The sequence below is a fragment of the Adiantum capillus-veneris genome, chromosome 22 (assembly GCF_014529385.1).
Source record: "Adiantum capillus-veneris isolate H3 chromosome 22, ASM1452938v2, whole genome shotgun sequence".
Taxonomy (NCBI): Eukaryota; Viridiplantae; Streptophyta; class Polypodiopsida; order Polypodiales; family Pteridaceae; genus Adiantum; species Adiantum capillus-veneris.
In genome coordinates, this window is record NC_140952.1 from 89,313,462 (window position 1) to 89,335,626 (window position 22,165).

Here is a 22,165-nt window from a genome sequence, read left to right on the forward strand (position 1 = left end):
GTTAGCACAATGTGCACTAATTAGCATATTTAATATGCTAATTAGCATACTTTGTTTCTAATTGGGAAACTCTCTATGCTAGTTAGCATGCATTGTTTGTTAACTAGCATAGAAGGAATGTTGATGCTAACTAGCATACAAAAAATGCCAACTAGTATTCACAATATGTTAGCTAGGATAGCTAGTTATGCTAGCTAGCATACACAATATGCTTACCACCATGACAATGTATGCTAGCTATATCTCATAGTAAGCTAACTATCATAATTAGGTTTTCCAACTACCATACACAATATGCTAGCCACCATACCCTCTAAGCTAACTAGCACACCTTCTATGCTAACTAGCATACACAAGGCTAGTGTAGGAATCAAGGCTGGATAACTGTTCCTTAACATTATCTTACCAGAACTCTGTGTGATTGGAGATCCTTGCACTGTGACCTTGCCACACCATTCAATTGGTATCCTCCACTGGCAAGTGGAAGCTCTACATTTAGTCCCCAGGGAGCATGCACCAAGAAAGAAAATCAGGTGATAAGTATGCTCACATGGCATTTTGACCATTGCACTGATTTTGTGTACTTCTAGTGGTAGACCACAGCCAATACACACGTTGTTTGTTGTCCCATCGTGTACCCCTCCTATACACTCTGTAAAAGTGTCCATAGGTATCTGCATAGGGCAGTGGAGATGATGGAGCCTTGTATCATCCTAGTTATCTGCATGAGCAACTGCAATTGACTATCACAGGCATGCACTTTTTCTTCTTGCACCTCCACATTAATCTACAAACTAATCAAACAAGAAGCATGGTAAGTACATAGGATAGTTGTGCACATATTCAAAACATAAGGTTCAATCACAAAAACCATCGGCACTTACACGAAGACAGGTTATGTCATTATCAATAGCAGTGGGGGTGTCCTCACTGTGAGGAAACCCCAAACCATCTAGTGTCTCTTTCAGTGTCTTGATCTTTACCTTGAGCTCTATTTATATCCTTGCATCCACACTGTCAGTGAGGCCTAAACACCGCAATTCATTCTTAGCATCATGAAGATTCTATCTCATAGAAAGTACTACAGGGCTGACCATATCATGGATTGCTTTCAGAACCCTAGCAGATTCAAGCTCCTGACCCGCATTCTTGAGCTGGTGTTTAGCATCTTGCAATTGATTTTTGAGATGGTCACTTGCACTCATGATGTGCTGCAAATCAGAGAGCCCAAAATATGACAGGCTTGCTGTCACTTTGTGAGAGCTGCTAATAGAGAGGGGTGTTGCCCTGGCAGCAAAAACAATGTTTGGAGCTACTTAGCCAGCACAACCGTCCTTTGTTTCCATGGAACCCTCCTCTGTTTTTTGACTTGAGGGGTGGGTATTACGCACCCTCCACTTTTCAACATGGGCATCGTAGTATCCTTTTTCTCAAAGGTCGTGCAGATGCTGGAAAGAAAACTTAGCCCAATTAAACTACATGATTGAGCCACTTGCAATTGCCAGTGGACTGAATTGTTTTACAAAACCCTTCGCAAAAGCCGAGTTAATTTCCATGTTGCTGGGGGCCTTCTGGTACACCCTCTAGTGCAGTTGAAGTACTTGGTCGTACATGTTGCTACAAATGCTAGTGCATTTGAAGCAATATTTGTTGTGATCCTTCTTCTCTTTGAATACACGGAACCACTCCACATATGTAATTTGCTCCCGCCTCGCCAATTTGGGGTCGACACCATCCATGGAGAGGCCATGGACAACATTAAACTCTTCTACTGTTACACAAAACTTTTCATGCAGTGGGATGTTTAGCTTGGGAGCTTTCCATCGGCTTGCACACCACATAGGATTATAAGATTAAAACCTTACAGAACCCCACTAGAATAGGGTTTTTAAGTAATTTCTAACAGGAAATTGCACGGGCTCTCCTTAAATGCAATCATCTAAGCATGCACCTTGAATTCCTAAGGCAATGCACAAGCACCTGATCAATGTGAGAGAATCCACAACAAGATTACAGCAGGGGCTACTGCAAAAACAAGCATGTAAGCTGAATGCATAGTCCTCTGTGTTGATTGCAGCATATGCTTAGCAACACAATTTTCTCATGGGTGAGAGGATTCACTAATAGATTAGTAGTCGAGGCATGTTGGAGAAATGTGTCATGCTTTGATTGGTTTACAACTTCCAAATGTGGCCCCCTCATTGAAGAGAGAGAGAGAGAGAGAGAGAGAGAGAGAGAGAGAGAGAGAGAGAGAGAGAGAGAGAGAGAGAGAGAGAGAGAGAGAGAGAGAGAGAGAGAGAGAGAGAGAGAGAGAGAGAGAGAGAGAGAGAGAGAGAGAGAGTACATGAGTCCCGCTTCTTCTTCCTTGCATGCATGTACTTTGACCTTGGGGGTCCTTGGGAACTAGAAACCTTCAATATTTTGTAGGGTGGAGGAGAAGCAACATAACCTTTGTCCCTCAACTTCCTTCTCTGTGATATACTATCAAGATTGTTGTCGAAGGTGGCTGGATCCAGTTGTGAGCTATCCTCCACTTGGGTTGACTACTGGCCTCTGACTGTAGACCTGCTTGCAGCTTGCAATTGCTTTCCTCCCTCTCTCTGACATGTGGCCCCTGCGACATGCTTCCCTCCATGCTTCAGGACTACACTACTACCTCAATGTCTCTAGAGACTGAGTTTAATTGTTTGAGATTTTAAAAATATTACGATTCATTTTTTTGAAGTCCAAGTATACACTTTGTATGGTTCATGCTTGTGGCCCCCACACTTGAAAAAAAATGACTATTGTTATGCTTACAAGGTGTGCTTCCTGGCATATGTTAACTAGGACAAAAAGTGCGACACTTTAACATGATTTCACCCACAAAACAATTATACAGGTACTAGCAGGGCCATTGATGAGCCAAAAAGAATGGTTGTTATGGAGCATATGATAACACTATGTTTGAAAATTTCTCAAAATGTGGTGACAATAATCTGTGGCATGGATTTGGGTGCATCAAATTATATGACCAGCCATAGTAAATGGTTTAAGGAATTGCAATCTTTGCAATTATGTTGAGTCTTTTCATGATACATTACATCTTGTTGCACATACATTTGGTATGCCATTGTCTTTGATAGATGGAAAAGTGAAGTATTTGGATGATGTACTTCATGTGCACAATATTGCAAAGAACTTGGTGTCCATTGACCAAATAATAGAGCATGCATGGTTTGTAGGTCATGGCCAATTGGTATTGTTTGTATGCATAAGAATCTCAACATCATGGAAGCCTCACTATACAAGGTAAAAAGGTAGGCTAAATTTTCCCTCCTGATGTGAACGCTGCTAAGAGGAAAGCCACCGTGCTCGCAAAAGGTTCAAGACTTGTTGAAGATATTGACATCTAACATAAGTGTATTGGAGATGCTAATGTAGAGAGGCTAAAAACTATGCAAATACAAGATCTTGTCTGAGAGGTTTTCTTAGTTGAAGGTGGCTAAAATGCATAGCATTAGTGAAGCTTGCCAATTTGGAAAGTAGGCAAATGCATCTTTCCCTCATGGCAAGCACGTAAGAAATTAAAATGGTTTTGTAGTTACAACATTTTGATGTATGTTAGAAAGGCATGGGTGTATTTCATGAAGGTGAAAAGTTATCGGTTTTACTCACTTGAACATTTTTAAGGTTATGGCTGAAAATAGGTTGGAAAGTATGTAGAGTGTCTAGGGTCAAATGGAGGGGAAGAGAACTTCTCTAATGAGTTTAGCAACTTTTTATAAAAACATGCAATTTAGAGGCCATTTTTGCAGGTATACTCTACAAAAAATGGTATTTATGGGTAGAAGAATAGGCACATTGCAAAAGCTAGAGGATTTTCAAAAGGTGAGCAAAGAAATTTGAGAAGAGTAAAAAAATAAAACATTAAACCCAAACAAGCCTATCTCATTCTCCCATACATACAAGCAATGATCCGCATCAGCCATACAAAAACCAAAAGTAATTAAGCAAGCTGGAATCCTCTTGTGCCAAGCTCTTGGGGGTTTCTTGAGCCCACAAAGTTCTTTCCCTGTTTGCATACATAATTCGATGTCTCACATCCTCATATCCCTTTGGCACTCCATATACATGCAAGAATACATTCTTCACATGCATTTGATGCAATACCCAACCTTTTGCTATAGACACTACACCAATGGTACTCGCAATAGCCATATTAGATACCAAGATGAATGCCCCCTCGTAATCAATGCCATAAGTATGTGCATAGTTCTTTGCTACCAATTTAGCCTTGTACTAGCTTACATTTCCATGTGCATTATGTTGTAGATCCAATTACATCCAATCACATTTTTCTCTTTTGGAAATGGCACTAGTTCCATGTCTCATTAGAATAAAGGGAATTCACATCTTCATCCATATCTTGATCCCACTTGGAGTCTCCACAATATTCTCAAAACAAGTAGGATCTACAATCTATACAATCTTTGCTATAAATGCACAATGGCAAGCCACCTAACTATCATAAGTCAATCTTTGCTCAGGATTCCTGACTCCCTCACATCTACATAGTCCATGATCATTATTATATGCACTATTTTTTGCTTGCATACTTCTTGCACGTGGAGTTCTCATAGAGGGTATACCAAACTCCTCATCAAGACTTCACTTCGAGCATTTTGAATCACCGTCACCATGACTTGCACTCAAATTTTTCATCCTTGATTCATCATCAATATATTCTTTAACCTTTCTCAATGCATTTGATGAATTTTTAGGACTTAATCTTCCTTGTAACCTACCACTCCATGGGTTTTCATCATTACTTGAACCCAGTGACCCTTATAGGCCACGCAAAACCTGTGAGTGCACACATACGTTTTTTATAGCCGCATTATTCAACTCTCACAATCCCCATGTCACTTGATGTATGATAGGTTCGTAACAAGTATACCCTTTATTCTCGAGGGAATACCCAATAAACGCACATTATTCAGCTTTTGGGTCGAACTTTGTTTGCATCTCATCACACACATCCACATAAGCAATACATTCAAATACTCTAAGGTGTCCCAAATCAAAAAATTTGCCATTTTACTTCTCATATTGTGTACAATGGAAATAGAAGTCTTGTTTGTAATGTAAAGAACTGTAGAGACTGCCTCATCACAATGACAATGGGGTATGATCACTCATTCATCATTGCCCATTATAGCTTCTACAATGTGCATGATGTTTTTCTCAACAATACCATTTTACCTGTGGAGTATACTTGCATGAATATTGCCTTTGGACTCCATACTTTCTTAAGAAACCTCTAAACTTGTTGGATAAGGATAGTCCCCTCCATTTGACTTCTAGGACTGATTTTCAGTCATAACCTTGAAATTCTAATTGTGAGAAAATATCTCACGCTTCTCTTTCATGAAGTACACCCATAACTTCCTTGTACAATCATCAATGGAGGTATCATAAAACTTACATCCACCCATAGATGTAGTCTTTGAAAGACCCCACAAATCAGAATGCATTATCTCTAATGCGTGCTTGCTTACATGCTTGTCATGTGGATATGATGCTTTTTCTTGATTTCCAAACTAACAAGCCTCCTAAATCTTATGAATTTTCAACCATTTTAAACACTTGCAAAGCTGTCACAAGCTCTTGCCTCTACATACCTTTGCACATTTTCATATCCAATATGATTGTACCAAATGCCAAGATCTCCAACAACACCTCTTGACCCTTGTTAAATCATGATAGGTTTGATCTCAGTACATCTACCACAAGAGTGAACATTGTACCTACATTTTTTCTTTAGTAATGAGCCTTATATTCCTCTACATATATAAGCCATTAGAATTGAACGTTACCTACAAACCCTACTCAACCATTTGCCCAAAAAACCCAAGTTCTTTGTTATGTTCAACACATGAAATATATGAGTCAAATATGTTACTTTTTCTTCTACCAATGACATTGTCACATTCTCTATATGTGCAATAGGATGCATTGCATCATCCCTTGTTCAAACATGATTAGGATTGTACAAGGTTTACATGTATCAAAACCATTTACCATGGTTGGTCATGTGATTTGATGCATCCCAATCCCCGTACCATGTGTTATTCCCACATCTTGATACATTTGCAAACAATATTTACTAAATGATGCATAAGAAACAATCTCTCTAGCTCATCCACACCTCTATTAGTTCCTATTAAATTGTTTTGCTATCTTCTTTGTGGATAGCCAAGCTTGAAGTGGTCTTGACTGTGACATGTCCAATATCCCTTTCATTCTACCTTTGATTGTGAAACATACAATAATTTTCTTGATTCTGATTTCCATGACATTGGCCAACTCCTTGCCTTGCACCATGTTCTCTACCTCTTCCTCTATTGTTGTTGATGTAGAAGAACTATTCCAAATTGCCTTCATTTTGTGAAGATGAATCTTCGGCTAATGTTCTTCTTGTCCATAATGAATAATGACACAATATCTATTAAACTCAGAATGGTTTCAAAGTTATAAATAGAGGTCTTGAACTACTTGTCTATTGGTCCTAAACTAGCAAGTATGCTTCCAACTTGCCATCATCATCAACCGTAACACCAATTGATGCAAGGGATTCACATATGTCCTTTATCTTTAAGAAATTTTTCTTGCCTTATTTTTTATCACATCTAACACTGGTACCATATTGTTCCACTTATCCTTAGGAGAATTGGTATTTTGTATATGCAAAATCAAAGAGTTCTCTATACTAGTAGACAACCAATACATAACTTCTTGTGCTCCTTGGTTCCAATCTTTGGATGCTTTGACCGGTTGCAGAGTAGGGTTCTCCTTACACACCATTGGTGCGTATTCATGTTCACCTTCAATGTCCTCCCAATAACCAATTAGGAAATTGGTCATTATAAACCTTCAAGTATGCAAGTTGTTACGGTCTAGATTCTCACTGATGATTCCATGAATTCTATCATTGTCTAGATATACTTGTCAGAAATTGTGACCATAGTATGCATATATACATCCAAGCGGCATGTTCTTCAACAATTATATTCTCTAGAATCTGACACTGCATACACATAGTAAACTTTTATCCCTATTGTACACTCACACAATACCATACAATAAACTTAGTCAATACCCTGGGCCCATTATTTACAAATGCATGTCCAATTTCTAGGGTAAAGGAAAGCTATGCAATGTCATTTTACCGATGGAGTAGGCGGGAACCCTCCTAGTTGACCACACCTTGTCCAAGCCATATTTTGTGGTGTAATGTATCTTTTTTTTTTTTAGAATCCTTGTAAATGAGGATATGTAATTTTGAGCCGAACCTATAAAACTTTGAGGTGTAAGATTTGATCATGTACTCAAAGCCCAAGTAGCTGGCCATTGGTCATTTTAAAAATCCCTAGGTAGAAAGCTCAAAAACCTTAGTTTGAAAAGATTATTATTGGCTTATCTCTTGGAGAAAACAAGATCTCTGTGTACGATTGTCAAAGCGGTTGCTTTGCTCCAACTTGTAATCCATTTTTCTCATGATTCAGTAATCCAAATTCAATTCCAAGAATGGAATTGTGTTCCTTGTTCTTGCTCTTTCATTTAAGTGTAATCATTTCAAGATTTGTTATGGTTTGTGACTACATATATGTGAGTCTTATCTTCAAATTTGAGTGCCTCAATCACTAATTTTGACATTTTGACCATACGAAAGTGTTATTAGACCTTATAACAACGTATTTATGCTATTTTGTTGCAATTTGAGTGACCCGGTACATGATGGATTGTGATTTTGGTACCTTGTTAGATGGCTACCAGAATTTTTAGACTTGTCCCCCTATATCTAATATAGCTCCTCTTAAAATTTCATGACGATCTGAGTCTGTTTAGTCATCAAAATCGTATGATGACTTGGAGCAGTAAAAGGACATAGGCATATTTTTTGATATGGGAGTGGTGGTTATCTTTCTAGGCTGATGCATTCGCTTGCTAGGTTCACTTCTTGAGGGATGACAACCTCAAAGAGTCTCCATGCCCCATTCAAGTCACTACCCTGAGTATTGACATTATTATGTTAGTGCTAGATAGCTATGCTACAAACATCCATTGTGGCAATCCACTAACATTGGTACCATTGTCGGGGAATGGTCCTTAGATGGTCAGTTACCTAGTACTTATTTAGAGCCTTTTTTTACAAAGATTTGTCATTCATTCCATTTACACTTTAGCAGTAAAGCAGCTAGATGTGGGTTTAGTGCTTAATAGAGTCTAGAGTCAAGGGACTAGCTAGATCTATCCTTGCAAGGCAAAGAGAGTTATGAGTGAGATACCAAAAGTATTTCATTCTTCAAATTTTCTTGATTCTTTGAAAGTTCATTTTTTGTTACGACTTTAATTCAAATTGGTTTGTTAGCTTTTTTTTCAAGTTTCTTTTCATCACATAGGAGTAGGGTAGATAGAAACCAACACAATTATATTGGCCTACAAGGATCATGGAAAAAAGGGCTGAAAACCACATTTTGAGTGAAAAGATCATCACTTTGAAATTTTGATGGTTAAGATCTAAAAACTAGTGAAAACTCAAAAAGTTGTTGCTCAAGGCCCTCAACAAACTCACCAGGTGCAAACTAATAAGTTTCATCAGATTGTGTGGTAAAATATGGATCGCGATCTATGTCCCCCCCCCCCCCCACCGAGGGATTCACCATCATAAACTTATTGTACCATGTAAGTGCAAGGTAAGGGGTTCTTTGGGAATTTTGATAAGCGTATAATTAGGGGTAGGTCCCTAATAATTTCTCCTTCAATGTTTGACCATAAGAGGGGGGGGAGGGGGTGTTTGTGATATATACTTCAAGGGAAAAATAAGGGGTATTTGGGGGTAGTGAAAGAGATTGTTAACATACATCTAAACATACAAATCAAGGATTTTTAATAGGAAAATAGGTATTTTTGATGGCTTCAAAAAAATTGAAAGGTATTATTAATTCAAATATTTCCTTAGCAACAACAAAAACGATGTGCTAATTTATATAACGCAGTAACGAGCAATGATGAAGCACATAGATGTGCAATAGTATCAGCTAGGCGTAAGAAGGACATATACAACATTGAGAGAGAGAGAGAGAGAGAGAGAGAGAGAGAGAGAGAGAGTACAATAACACTTTAAAGAGAAGAAAATGTTAAAGGGAAAATAAAGGAGAAGAGAAACACAAATATACCAATGTGAAGTAGAACACCTCTTTATATGGACACAAAAGGTCTTTTGACTTTCCGCCTTCATATGTCTTTTGACTTTCCACCTTCATTTGTCTTTTTGTTTCCTTGACTCACCCTTCACTTAGGCATTTAATGTGTTTTGAAAGACTTTTTATTTTTTTAAGATTGGGGAGACCTAATCAAGGCTTTTTATAGTAAACAGACTGCCTATTTGCTAGTGAATTACATGTGGTTACCCCATTACATATCCCTATAAAAAGAATACAAGCCAACATGATTAAGGTATTGACTTTAAAAATATAATTTGTATGGCATCAAGTTTGGTATTTTTAACTTGAAGGTGAGAAATTGTACCAAACCTTATATATAAGTTAGAGGCATAATAGTTATAGTAACTACATGTCGTATAAGTGTAGAAAGCGGTGTCATTTTCACTTCACAAGAGTTGTAAATAGGGGTTCTCCAAGACTCTTTGCTTGTTGCAGGTGGCATGTCCTTTTGTATACCGAGTGAATCCCCTAGGTATCCCCTTGAGATAGAGCAAATTAGAATTGAGATCATCTGGCAGATAGTGACTTCAATCACAACTGAAACCAAATTTTGGAGTCAGTTAAAATCAAAATCACACTCAAATCAAGGAAATTGTGAAAAATCACCAAAAGCTAGTCCAAATTTGGATATTTTCATCTTTTTGTAATCCAAATCTTAAAAGAAGCGGGGAAAATCTTCAAAATAGCAAAGACTAGAAGCTGAAAAAGTTTCATGTCAAAAGGAGGTTAAACATGGATCGTGATCCATGTACCTCATCAAAGATTTTGGCTAATAATTGAACAATGAGTAGCTAAGACTTAGAGAAACACATTTCCCCAAAGAGACACTTGTGACTTGTTGAAAACGGTGGTCAAAAGGGCCAAAAATAAAAGATAGACAAAACTAAAATATAGCCAAAAACAGCTCAAACAGACTTGAGATTTCACTTTTGGCTGACCAAAACTAAACCAAATTCAAAAAGATTTTGGGGATAGATTATAAATTTCATAATCCATTAGTTGGCCAAATTCCAAGTCCAGAAGTGATGGAACATAGATCGTGATCCATGTGCCTCATCCAAGAAATTTGACAAATACTTTTTCAGTCTATATGAGAGACCAACATAAACAAAACTTCCCAAAGTACAACACCAAAAAGAATCCAAAAAGCTCAATAAAAAAGCCAAAAACACTCCAAGGTGAAAAACCAAAAAGTCAGACCTAGGGTTTGAGTTTTCTAGCTGACCTAATCAAGTCCAAATAGTACAACAAGCATATAGTTGGTGTCAGGGTACCAAGGGAAACTTGTGTATAAAGTTTCATCACATTCTACCTCTAAGGTACATGGATCATGATCCATGTCCCCCTGTCACATATTGAGATCTGTATTGTACCATATCTAGATATAAATTGCAAGAAGCCTAATGGTCTTTTTAAAATTGAATTTGGACTTTGTTTGAGAATTTTGCAAGCTAAAATAGCATTTGTACCAAAAGCGTGATTGTTTTGTCAATTCAAGAATTTTTTGCTAACCAAGCGGCTATAAACTCATAGCCACCAAGTGTTTACTGCATAGATTACATGGTCTAGAGCATTTCAACTTAAACTGACTTTGAGTTGAAGAATTGAAAGCGGCCAAAGAGATAACAAGTCAGGGTTTTACAAGAATACTATCTCTTGATGTATTTGAGATTAGGTAATTCCACCCAATTAGAAACCCTAATGTAGGAGACCAAGTGAGCAATATTTCCATAGAAGAGAGTGTGAATTGGAGACCATTTCATCCCTTAGAGCCAATCACAGAGGAAAATCTATGTGATACTTCTTCAGAGAGATCCTATACCTACATGATTGAGGGATTCAAAAGTGTGAGTTTTAAAGAGAGAACACACATGGGGATAGGACCATCCCAACCAGCACCTACACTGAAACTGTTGCAATTGAAATATCAATTTTAAAATAAACAAGTGCAAAAATTTATAAAGATTTTATGGACCGCTACTGCATGAAATTAAAAGAGAGACTTACTGAGTTTAAGGACCTAGTGCTTGCATATAGACTATAATGGTGATCAATACTTTGAGATGGGGAAATAATGTATCTAGTTGTGCAAAATCCCTATATTGTGGACAAAGGGGGAATGAAAAGCACAAAAGAAATAGTTGACATAGAGCCTGAAGATAAGCAACCTAAGTTGGACATTCCAAATGCCACACTGAGACGAGTGAATGAGACAACACGAGTCAACACGAACAACACCCATGTGGGGTTGTACAAGTATGATAATAGTATTAAAAATGTGATGATCCCTACTTTGAAGAGTTGTCAAAACACAAGAAATTGTATGTTTTTATATACATTGAAGGTAGAGACACCCATATAATCATGCTTGACAAGTATGGGCGTAGATACTCCACAGTAGACTATAAGAAAATTGAGAGATATACATATTTTGGAGACCTAATCCATCAATATCACGTCACTCTTACCACGTTCAGACCTACTATGTCGAAGCCCACACTAGAAATGGGAGTATTGGGTCCGGATAGAACTAGAATTGTTGACTCATTTAGCCAACCGTAGTTTTTAGTTCCTAGACTGATGGGATCCTTGGGTTCAAGGGTTCTAGTAACTACTCATAGGGGCAGTGAAGCTCCCAAAACATTTATATGTTGTGAGTTCTAGATACCTGAATAGAATCAAGAGATGTGTGTTCTGAGGAGAGAGCCACAGAGAGGACTCTAACTAGAGTTCCTAGTGGGGGTTACGAGGCTAGGATGTCCTTGCAAGAGAACGTGGAATTGTCAAAATGGTTGCCAAAACATTATGGATGTGACCATCATAAGTAACTAAGTGTGTTTCTAAGAAGTAAAATGGATTGAGAGATCCATATGCACATGTTTCACCCGTGAAACAAATTTTGAGAGTTGAGCATGTGGCGGATTTCCACACTCATTATGAAGGATTTGGGCTGATATTGGAAGGAACAACTTTGACATGGTTCCAACCTTTTGATAGCAGAGATTTTCCAAACATAGAGAAACTTTTACACAAATTTGTTGAGGAATTCTCTAAACGGGGAATCAAACACAATATTGTGTCCCAAATCTACACTTTCAAGAAAAAAGAAACGGGGAAAGTGAAGAAATCTTCGCTTCACCTTAAACAATACATAGAGATATCTCTTGTGCACGAGCTACCACAAGATGCGATATTATCAATTCTCTTTATAGAAGGCTTGAGGAACGAAACTCTTAAGAAGGACCTGCACTTAAAAGCTTGCATCACATTTGAGCAAGTCACTAGAGAAGTAGTACATCTAGTTGAAAATTGTAAGGCTTACAAAGAGGTAACAAAAGATGCATACAATACTAAACACCATATTAATGAGTTTAGGAATTTCCTAATTCCCACTTTCAAAATGAGGTTAGGATTTGACCACATGGCCAAATCTTAGCCAAACTTTTGAAAGCATGGCTTGAAAGAAATTTTCATGTACTACTTGTGGAAGGATTTGGCCTTCAAAATTAGTTCTTAGATTTGTCCATATGGTCAAATCTTTAAGATATTGGTGACTCACAAATTGTCTCTAAAGTCTTAAAATATCTAATATGGTATTACTACCAGAAGTGCCTCTTCTACGACAAGAATGAACCAAGGCTATCGACAGAACCCAAACGTACGACAACAATCAACACCAACAAATGCACCACGTGACTTGAAAGTGGTGTGAAATCAAGGTAAAGTGGGCCAACCATGAAATGAATTAGTGTTTTTACAACAAAAGCTATGTGAGGAAAAGGCCATATGGACCGCAGGGGGTACAACCATTGTCACCACCATCGAGGTACCAAATAGGCCCAAATAACACAGCCAAAGAGGGAGACAGGCCTCAACTAGTAGTGAGCCAACAACCTCCTTTATTTCAAGAGAACTGAGCAATTGTTAAATACACTCAGTCCGATAACTTGCAAATCAGAGAATTTGCCATTAATCTCATACTACGAGCAACCAAGCGAGACTTATGTGAGGGAACTCAAGGGTATTGCACATGTCGACAAAGGTTATCCTTCTTGGGCAGGGACATATGAAGCTACAAAGCCATCATATTTTGTAAAATCAATGAAGAATCATTACACAATGGTGGACAAAACACACTCATGTTCATAAAAACACACTCTGACCCTATTTAGCTTTCTCATTTGACACAATACTTTTGAATCCCCTATTCTGAACAAGGGGCATCATTTCCTCAAGAAAATGATTAAGCTCTACATCAGTGGCTTCTAAATCATCTTCTTTAGTCAAAGATTAGAATAGCATTTGACAAGAAACTAACATCTGTGCTTTTCTAGGACCCCCCTTCTCAATCTTTAAAACTATCTTAACAAGATTGCACACCTTTTGAAGAGTTTCCCTTCTAGTTTCTGGCTCTAGAATGTGGTCATGCACTCCCAGATAGACCCCAAACGTGTTATTGTTGTTTCCTTTTGCATCACATAATAGATCATACAGTTGCAAACATTTGAACAAGTGACCGTTCAGTCACAATAGTGGCAGGTTATTTTAGATTTACCTTCACTAGCAGGGTAGCCCATGGTGATTTGTCTTTGTAAATTTCCATGAAAGAAGGCATCACTGTATCTTCTTTCACCAAGGTAAAAAGGGCATGTCACTCTGCAACATTGAAGGCTTCCAAGACAATAACTCAAACGCACAGTGCATCTATGGCCATGTTGGTCAATACTAGGCAAGACCAAAGGTGACCATCGTACTTCTAATCCATACCGAGCATCCTTTTATTGTTTTGAATTGGAGGAAGCTCGAAACACACATTGCCATTATAAAAATTTGCGATCTCATCAACCTTTTTGGGAGGTCCAAAAATCTCTAAAATTTTAGACAACGTGCATGATTTACCTTTGTCTTTCATCCATGATATAATGGATGTATCTTGCCTTGTATGCTCCACCCCATCTTGTGTGTCTTGAAAGGATTCTGGTGATCTGATTAGTTCCATTGTCTTTAAAACAACTGCGTCTGTACCTTCATCAATATCAACATTTAAATGTGATGTAGTTAAACTTTTGTTACATGGTATAGCAAACACATAAGAATCACCGACTTCTTCACTTGTTTCTAAAACGTCAGCCACATAAACAAAGTCATCCAAATGAAGAATGTGGTAATCTAAGGACAGACTATGGTCAATAAGTTAATGCTTTTGATATTCATGATCCCATCTTGGCAACACATTGACCTTAGACTCTGAGCTCCCTGTCTGAACGACTGCTTGCAAGCCTTCAAACTTAATAGAAGGAGGCAACAAGCTTTGAAGAAAATATTCACTAAGTAGAAGCTCTCCATTTTGTAATGAGACTTTATAATCCATTTGAGCACCATTAATCGTCCATGAAAGCATAGTTGTAGATGTAGTTGAGACAGACAAGGAGGAATAATACTTAAGGTAAATAAAAAGACGAAAAGAGAAGGAAGAGAATGTGTATAAGGTACAAAGAAAGTGTAAAAGCATGCAGTTGCAAGAAGTTAATGCATTCATTGAAAAATGTTCTAAATGGAATTGGAATATTAAGTCTTTAAGATATGCACAATCATAGCCATTGTCAAATCCATGTGCTAACCTTTCAAGCTTTCAAAATCTCCCCAAATAAGCGCATTAAAAAAATTAGAACATAGTATATATAAAATATACGATGTTTTAAAAATTATACATCATACATGTGTCTATATCTACACACACACACACACACACACACACACACACACACACACACACATATATATATATATATATATATATATATATATATATATATATATATATATATATATATATATATATATATATATATATAGAGTATAGTTTTATATATCTCCAATTAAGCACTTTAAAATTAAAATGAGCATAGTATATATAGAATATATGGTATTTATGTATACTTAAATATATGGGATTTAAGTATATAGTATATAGAACTATACTAACATAATATAGTTATATTATACTGTACAATATATTGGTATACTATATACTACACATACTATACGTTTAGTTTATAGTTATACTATAATGATATAATATATACTTATATATTATAGTTACATATATAATTATACGTATATATAGTATATAGTTATATTATATACTTGTATAATATAATAGTACGTACATAATATAGAGTGTATAGTAGATAATATATATAAAGTTATACTTATAGTTATGATATACTTATATACTTATACTATTACCTACAAAGTATACTTATACCTATAATGTATACTTACAGTTTTAGTATATACTTGTTTAATATAATAGTATGTATATAATATAGAGTATATAGTATATAATATATATGTATACCTATACCTATACTTATAATAGAGTTATACATGTACTTATAATATATACTCATAGTTATAGTATATAATTATTTAATACAATAGCATGAATGTAATATACAGTATATAGAATGCATATTAGACTTATATTATTAATTAGCTATAGTTATAGAGAGCGTGTATACATATATATATAACTATGTTCGTAATATATACTTAATATATTATGTATGATGTAACTATATCGTATTATTGTATATCATATTTAACATGAATATCATGTTGTCAGGACAAGGGTCCTATAACCTAAGGACTAGGGTGGTCATGGACTTCGGCCAGGGGCCAGGCTAGACAGTGTGGACAAGGGATCCATCTAGGGCAAGGACCTATATTATGGGGGGTTGGGAGGAGGATCCCAGGTCTAGCTTCCACTAGTCTTACATTGGTATCAAAGCCTCAGGTTTTTTCAAGCAGGCATGGTCCTCTCCACTTCTCCTTTTTTGCATGTTCATGCAAGCAAGGGAAAACACCAAGCTCGGCTATGCGGGCATGGCCGCTTAGCAGGCACCGTCGACCCATCTTGCACCCGTGGGATCCGCCCCTATCAAGAGGAGTGAGCAGAAGAGAGGAAGGCAAAAACGGGCTTTCTTTGGCTCAGCAGTGCGCACGGGGGTGCTGAGAAAAACGCGTCACATAGGCCGACGCCGTGGAGCAGCAGAGTGCTCTCCTTCTCTCTCTCTCTCTCTCTCTCTCTCTCTCTCTCTCTCTCTCTCTCTCTCTCTCTCTCTCTCTCTCTCTCTCTCTCTCTCTCTCTCTCTCTCTCTCTCTCTCTCTCTCTCTTGCTCATCATCACGGCCTCTGCCGCCATAGCCAGCCTTGTGTTTTTTTGGCCTTCCCAGATTGGGCCGCCCATGGTGACCTTAGGCCATTCAATAAAAAGGAAAAAAAGACAAAAAGCTAAGTAGGGGTGCCCGCGGTCGCCCCCACCCCCCCCCCGCCCCATCATCTTCTTGGGTGGTTCGACGAGGATCTCAAGGTTGCAGAATTTTTAAAGCTTCGCCAATTCAGAAAACTTCACAAATCTACAGAGACTGATTCTTGAGCATTCGATAGCAATTTCAAATTGACCACACCTATGCAAAGATGGTGTAAGCCCTAAGGACCGCATGCACAACAGGTGCCATATGCAACACAATTTTGACAAGGCTACGAACCAACATGCATGCAAGGCATGCATGGCTGTAAACCAAAAACCAAAGTCAAGGACTTGGATTAGGATACAATTGATTCCAAACAAGGCTTCAAGGTAAAGTATGGCATTGATGGCATGTTTGCATGGTAGCAACGACTTGGTAAAACATAGTCAGTCCAAGGGTCAGTAGGTGGGGAAAATTCAAGCAAGCCGAGCAAGGCTTGAGTTTTGGCAAGCAACAACTGGCACAACATGAAAGGCTGCAAATAAGCTCCAAGGTTTTGAGTAAGCATGAACAGTAGACCGATCACCCCGGCCTCAAACATGCCTACTGGCACGGACATATTGTATGACAGGACACGATTGGTGCCAGTAGCAAATTCATGTTGAAGGTATGTTTTCTTTATCAAATTTAGATCGTGTTGTTTGTTGAAATTTTAAGTTTTTATATGGAGTGCTACTCGACACCGTCAAGGGAACGACAACCTCAATCGGCCACAAAGTAGTATATGGGTGTAGCATTCATGCAAGAACCATAAGATCGGAGCACGGCTCCATATATGGCTACTCATGAAGACGATATAATACGATGCCATATACAACCATTCACACGCACGGATTGTGTCGCTAAAGAGGCTAGAACAAGGGCATGTCATTATCTAGAAAACCTGCATCCTCCTCAATTGGCAAGTACAAGCAAGACTTGCTACTTGTAAGTAAACGTATTCCGTAGGGCCGACTAGCGATGGCAATTCCAAAATCTGGCAGACATCTCTGTTTGGATTTAAATTTTGGCTAGGACATGGATCCTCGGCAACATGTTTTTGCACTAAAGTGATCAAGACAATAGTTCTTGGTGTCATATATATTCTACATCTATGAGACATTCTGCATCAGCATAATATATCGAAAGGGCTACGAGTCTGCTCCCAAGGACGATGGCAATTTAAGCAAGTCGGTACGTAAGTTACTTTTTACAACTTTGAACTAAGCTTGCACCAGTTTTTATCATGCACACTTGATAAGCAAAGGTTGCTTCGGTCAAGCAAATTTTGGCCATGGGATAGCTACTTTTTCTATGCTAATTACTCACATTGTTGATAAATCAAAGGATTATCAATATGAACTACGAGTCAGTAAGGCAAGTCTTTCAAGACAGTTCAACAAGGTCGATTCTCTTTTGTTTTAACATAAGTACTTGTTTGCTATGAGCATTTACGCATTTTTGGGTCTATTGCCTAGAAGCTTCCCAGGTTTGGAATATGCTAGTAGCATACGTACTTTGGGGGGAAACTAGGCAACATGTCTACCTGTTTTTTCTCACTAGATCGGACTAAACCCAGCCAAGAGGGCATGCAAGGGGACATCCAACACTTCTACAGTTAGCAACCTATATGGCTATGAGGCACATTCACACGATGATCACTCTTCCCAGAGGTGTGACACGGTTAGTTAATTTCAAGTTATGTTTGTTTTTCCTATTTTTACCTTTTCATTTTGTACCTGATTTCTTGGTTGTGCAAAGCAAAGTGCTTTGGCAGACTCTATGAGAAGCACACTGTGAAAAACAAAAGTTCTTTTCTTTTCTTCATGTGAAGCAATACTTCTCTTCTGTGCCAAGGTGTTCTCGATTGACTTGAACTCGATGCTAATGGCACACATCTTTAGCACTACAAGGATATAAGCTCACAGTTTATGCAACAGTGCTTATTATTTTCTTTTTTTCTATGTATGCATGGCGTACTATTCTGCTGAACGTATGACACTCCATCATTGTATACGCTTCCACTAGAGCACTAGCTACTTTGTCAAGGATGAGATCAGTTGTTGTTGTTTTCAGACAGTCACGATCACATACAAGGTAAGTGGGTCAAGATGTGACTTTTTGGTACCTCTCTCTATGAGGGCATGGTACAATTACACTGATGTACGCTTATAGGATAAGCTATGACACAAACATGGTCTGCACTGGAGCATTTGTTAAGGGCCTACAGCACATTAGAATAAGGGGATTGCCTCAATCCAGCATGCTCTTGTCCTTCTCTCTCCCTCTTCTTTCTCTCGACGAATACTGCATACTTTACAAGAAGCTTTTGCTACATGTTTCACTAGTGAGTCCACCTGAGCCAAGATGCTCTGACTCTCATCTACAAATTGGGCAATATGCCATCCACATTAGTCTTCATCGGTTCGATGATTGAACACTAATTTCCATGAAGGCTATGAGGCACACATGCTGGCTAAGAGCCATTGTTAAACCTAGGGTAAGACCCAATTGTTGGTATTCCTTGGATGATTGTTCTCAAGATCAAACAGCTCTACCCAGTGGAGTACACATTGACGTAAATTGACAAGGAAGAGTCTTGTCATTACGGATGTTTAGAGTATCATTTTGCACTACATGTTTTAATGCGGTGCTCGAGTTGAGTTTTAGATAACCTTAAACTCGCATCAGTTGATCTCTACCACAGAGTATAGACGCAGCAATAGGTTGAGACAGCATGGCTGTCCATAAGAGCTAGCCATTTCACTTGTGTGGGTATCCGACTCCCTCTATAGACATACTGTTTTGGGGTAAGACCCGCCGGGTGATTGCTACATCACCCCATAGGCATTAAGGATCACAGTTTGATCTGCATTGAGGATCACAATTGATCTCTCCCAGTTATACTTTCAAGGAAAGAATTCCGCAACCTACCACGCGATAGTGGACGAACACACTTTTCACATTGATTCTAATCATTCTGTACACGGGTGACTATGTTGGTTACCGTTATCTGCTAGTTGAGCAGTTTCTACAAAGAGTCTTACCAAGGGGTTTCACTACATAGATTCTAAGCCAAGGGCTTGGATTGCAAAGGCAACACCCAGGGTTCCCAGTGCAATGCTATTTTTTTTTCAGGTAGGGGACGTACTCCTCTCCATTTGAATACGGGTAAGTGAACATTAGGTTCAAATCTCTAGGTACACATCTATTGACTTGGTGTTATTCCATTTTTAGTATGCTTTGCTTGGTTTTTCAAGACGTATAAGTACGCTTGAATGTTACACAGCCATGCCAAGGGCATGTCGGCACAAAGTATTTTGGGCCAAGTGTCCAATCTATCTTTCTGCCTTATGCTGTTACGAACCTACTTGTAGGGTTCAATTTGACACATGTTGTCACATGGGATACAACATGGTCTAGGAACTCAAGGAGTTCGGTTTAGCCAGTGTGGAGCAATGAATGAGGGTCCCTCTCACTCTTGCCGCAGAGTGTTTAGAGTTACCTCCACACACAAGTACATCTTGTACTTGAAGGATGTTCTTTTTTTAGGCATCCTTAGTTGAGACATATTCCACATGTGGCGAATATGAGTCTCTGGGACTGACACTGGCACCCCCTATTTCAAATATGTGTCACGACAAAGTCCCTAGGTGCTGGTCACATCTGTTTTCTCGACCATTTTCAGCACGACGTATCAGGAGCAATTTCAGTGGCCAACAATTGTCGGATACTTAGAATGACTTGTTTAGCTACAAGTATTTCTAAACAACATTACATATGGTTGTTTATACATATAGCAACATAAGTGGTTAATGAAAAAGTTTCATTGTCTGTACCTAGAAGTGATCAATGTTTCACCTTCTATTGCCATTCAGACATTTCAACAAGGCTTGCAAAGATTGCAACTGAAAATATTTAGTTTCTTTTCAAGATTATTTACATTCTTTTTTAATGTGTGCTACGCGCATCACATTTTCCATAAGTATTGGAAAAGATCACCATGGATATACAGGTTCGGATCTGTTTCTTGCTAAATGCATGCACACTAGGTGTTATGGGCCCTAGTGTTTAGCAAACGCTGATTTGGAACGGCATGTATATTCCTTCAGTTGTTGCTTATGAAGCATTTTTCACTCTATGTGCACTATCTCTATGAGATTACTTTGGGTCTACTAATCACCCATAGAGGTCATGACTCGGTTTGGGTGTTTGTGGATTTTTCAAGTTAACCACGACGGTTGTTCCAGACATTGTTGATTCCTCAACAATGTTATACGCTATTGTGATTCCCCATTTACCAATCGTCTGGGAAGACTGTCTGTAAACCGTGGGGGAAACACACCTCAGTACTGTCAGTATCCAAGGGGATTGGCAGATTACAAAGTGTAACCTTGGGCTAAAAGGATATGCAAAGTGCGTACATTAGCACCAAGTAATCCAATTAATAAGCATTTATTGCTCTTCTTGGAGTTTACTTACTATCAGTTAATGCATGTTGCGAATAGGTAGTCTCTTCATGTATAAGTCAGGTTCTCAACCTTGAACACTCGTTAGGGTGGGGTTGTTTACTGATGATGAAAATTGGGAACAAGTCAAGGACTTAAACTTGGTTGATGAGTTATGTCAGCAAGTTACTTTCATGGAAAGTGACAAGAGGTACTTTTTTTGGTACATCTTTGTTGTGATAAACTCGTTTACCATGCTCATGACTGTTCTAAATGGAGTCTACACACCATGTTTGGATAGGAACCGATACTATCGGATGTTTACAAATGGATAACAATGTAGAAAATCAAGATGTTACTCTTGGTTTCATTGAACCTCCTACTGACCCGGGTTTCGCTCAAATAAACCGTTGGATCCATGAGGGATGTTACGGTAGAAGACATTAGTGTTCTTATGAAGATACCACCACTTGTGTTTTCGCGGAAGAAAACGCTTCTCCAAGGGGGGAGTAATGTCAGGACAAGGGTCCTGTAACCTAAGGACTAGGGTGGTCATGGACTTCGGCCAGGGGCCAGGCTAGACAGTGTGGACAGGGGATCCGTCTAGGGCAAGGGCCTATATTATGGGGGGTTGGGAGGAGGATCCCAAGTCTAGCTTCCACTAGTCTTACACATGTACTAATATTTTATAACTCTATATGACATATACTAATATACGTATACTATATTATATACTATATATTAACGTAGATACACTATATATTGTACATATATATATTAATATACTTAACATAATTATATATTATATACTATACATTAATGTATATATACTATATGATAGCGTATATTATATACTATATATTATATGTATATATACTATAAGATATAATATACTAGTATTATATAGCTATGTTTGTAATATATACTTAACATATTATGTATAATGTAATTATATACTAGTCAGGTCGAGTTTGGTTTTAGTTAGTTTAATCTTTGTCCGTACATAATGTGAATCTCAAATCTTAGGGTTGAAGCATTCTTCTCTTGAAACATATTTTACCTGCTCGAGCTATCACATCTACTACCATCTCTCTCTCTTGTGCGTGCATAGCGATGATGTCTTCCCTCCCTCTCTCTCTCTCTCTCTCTCTCT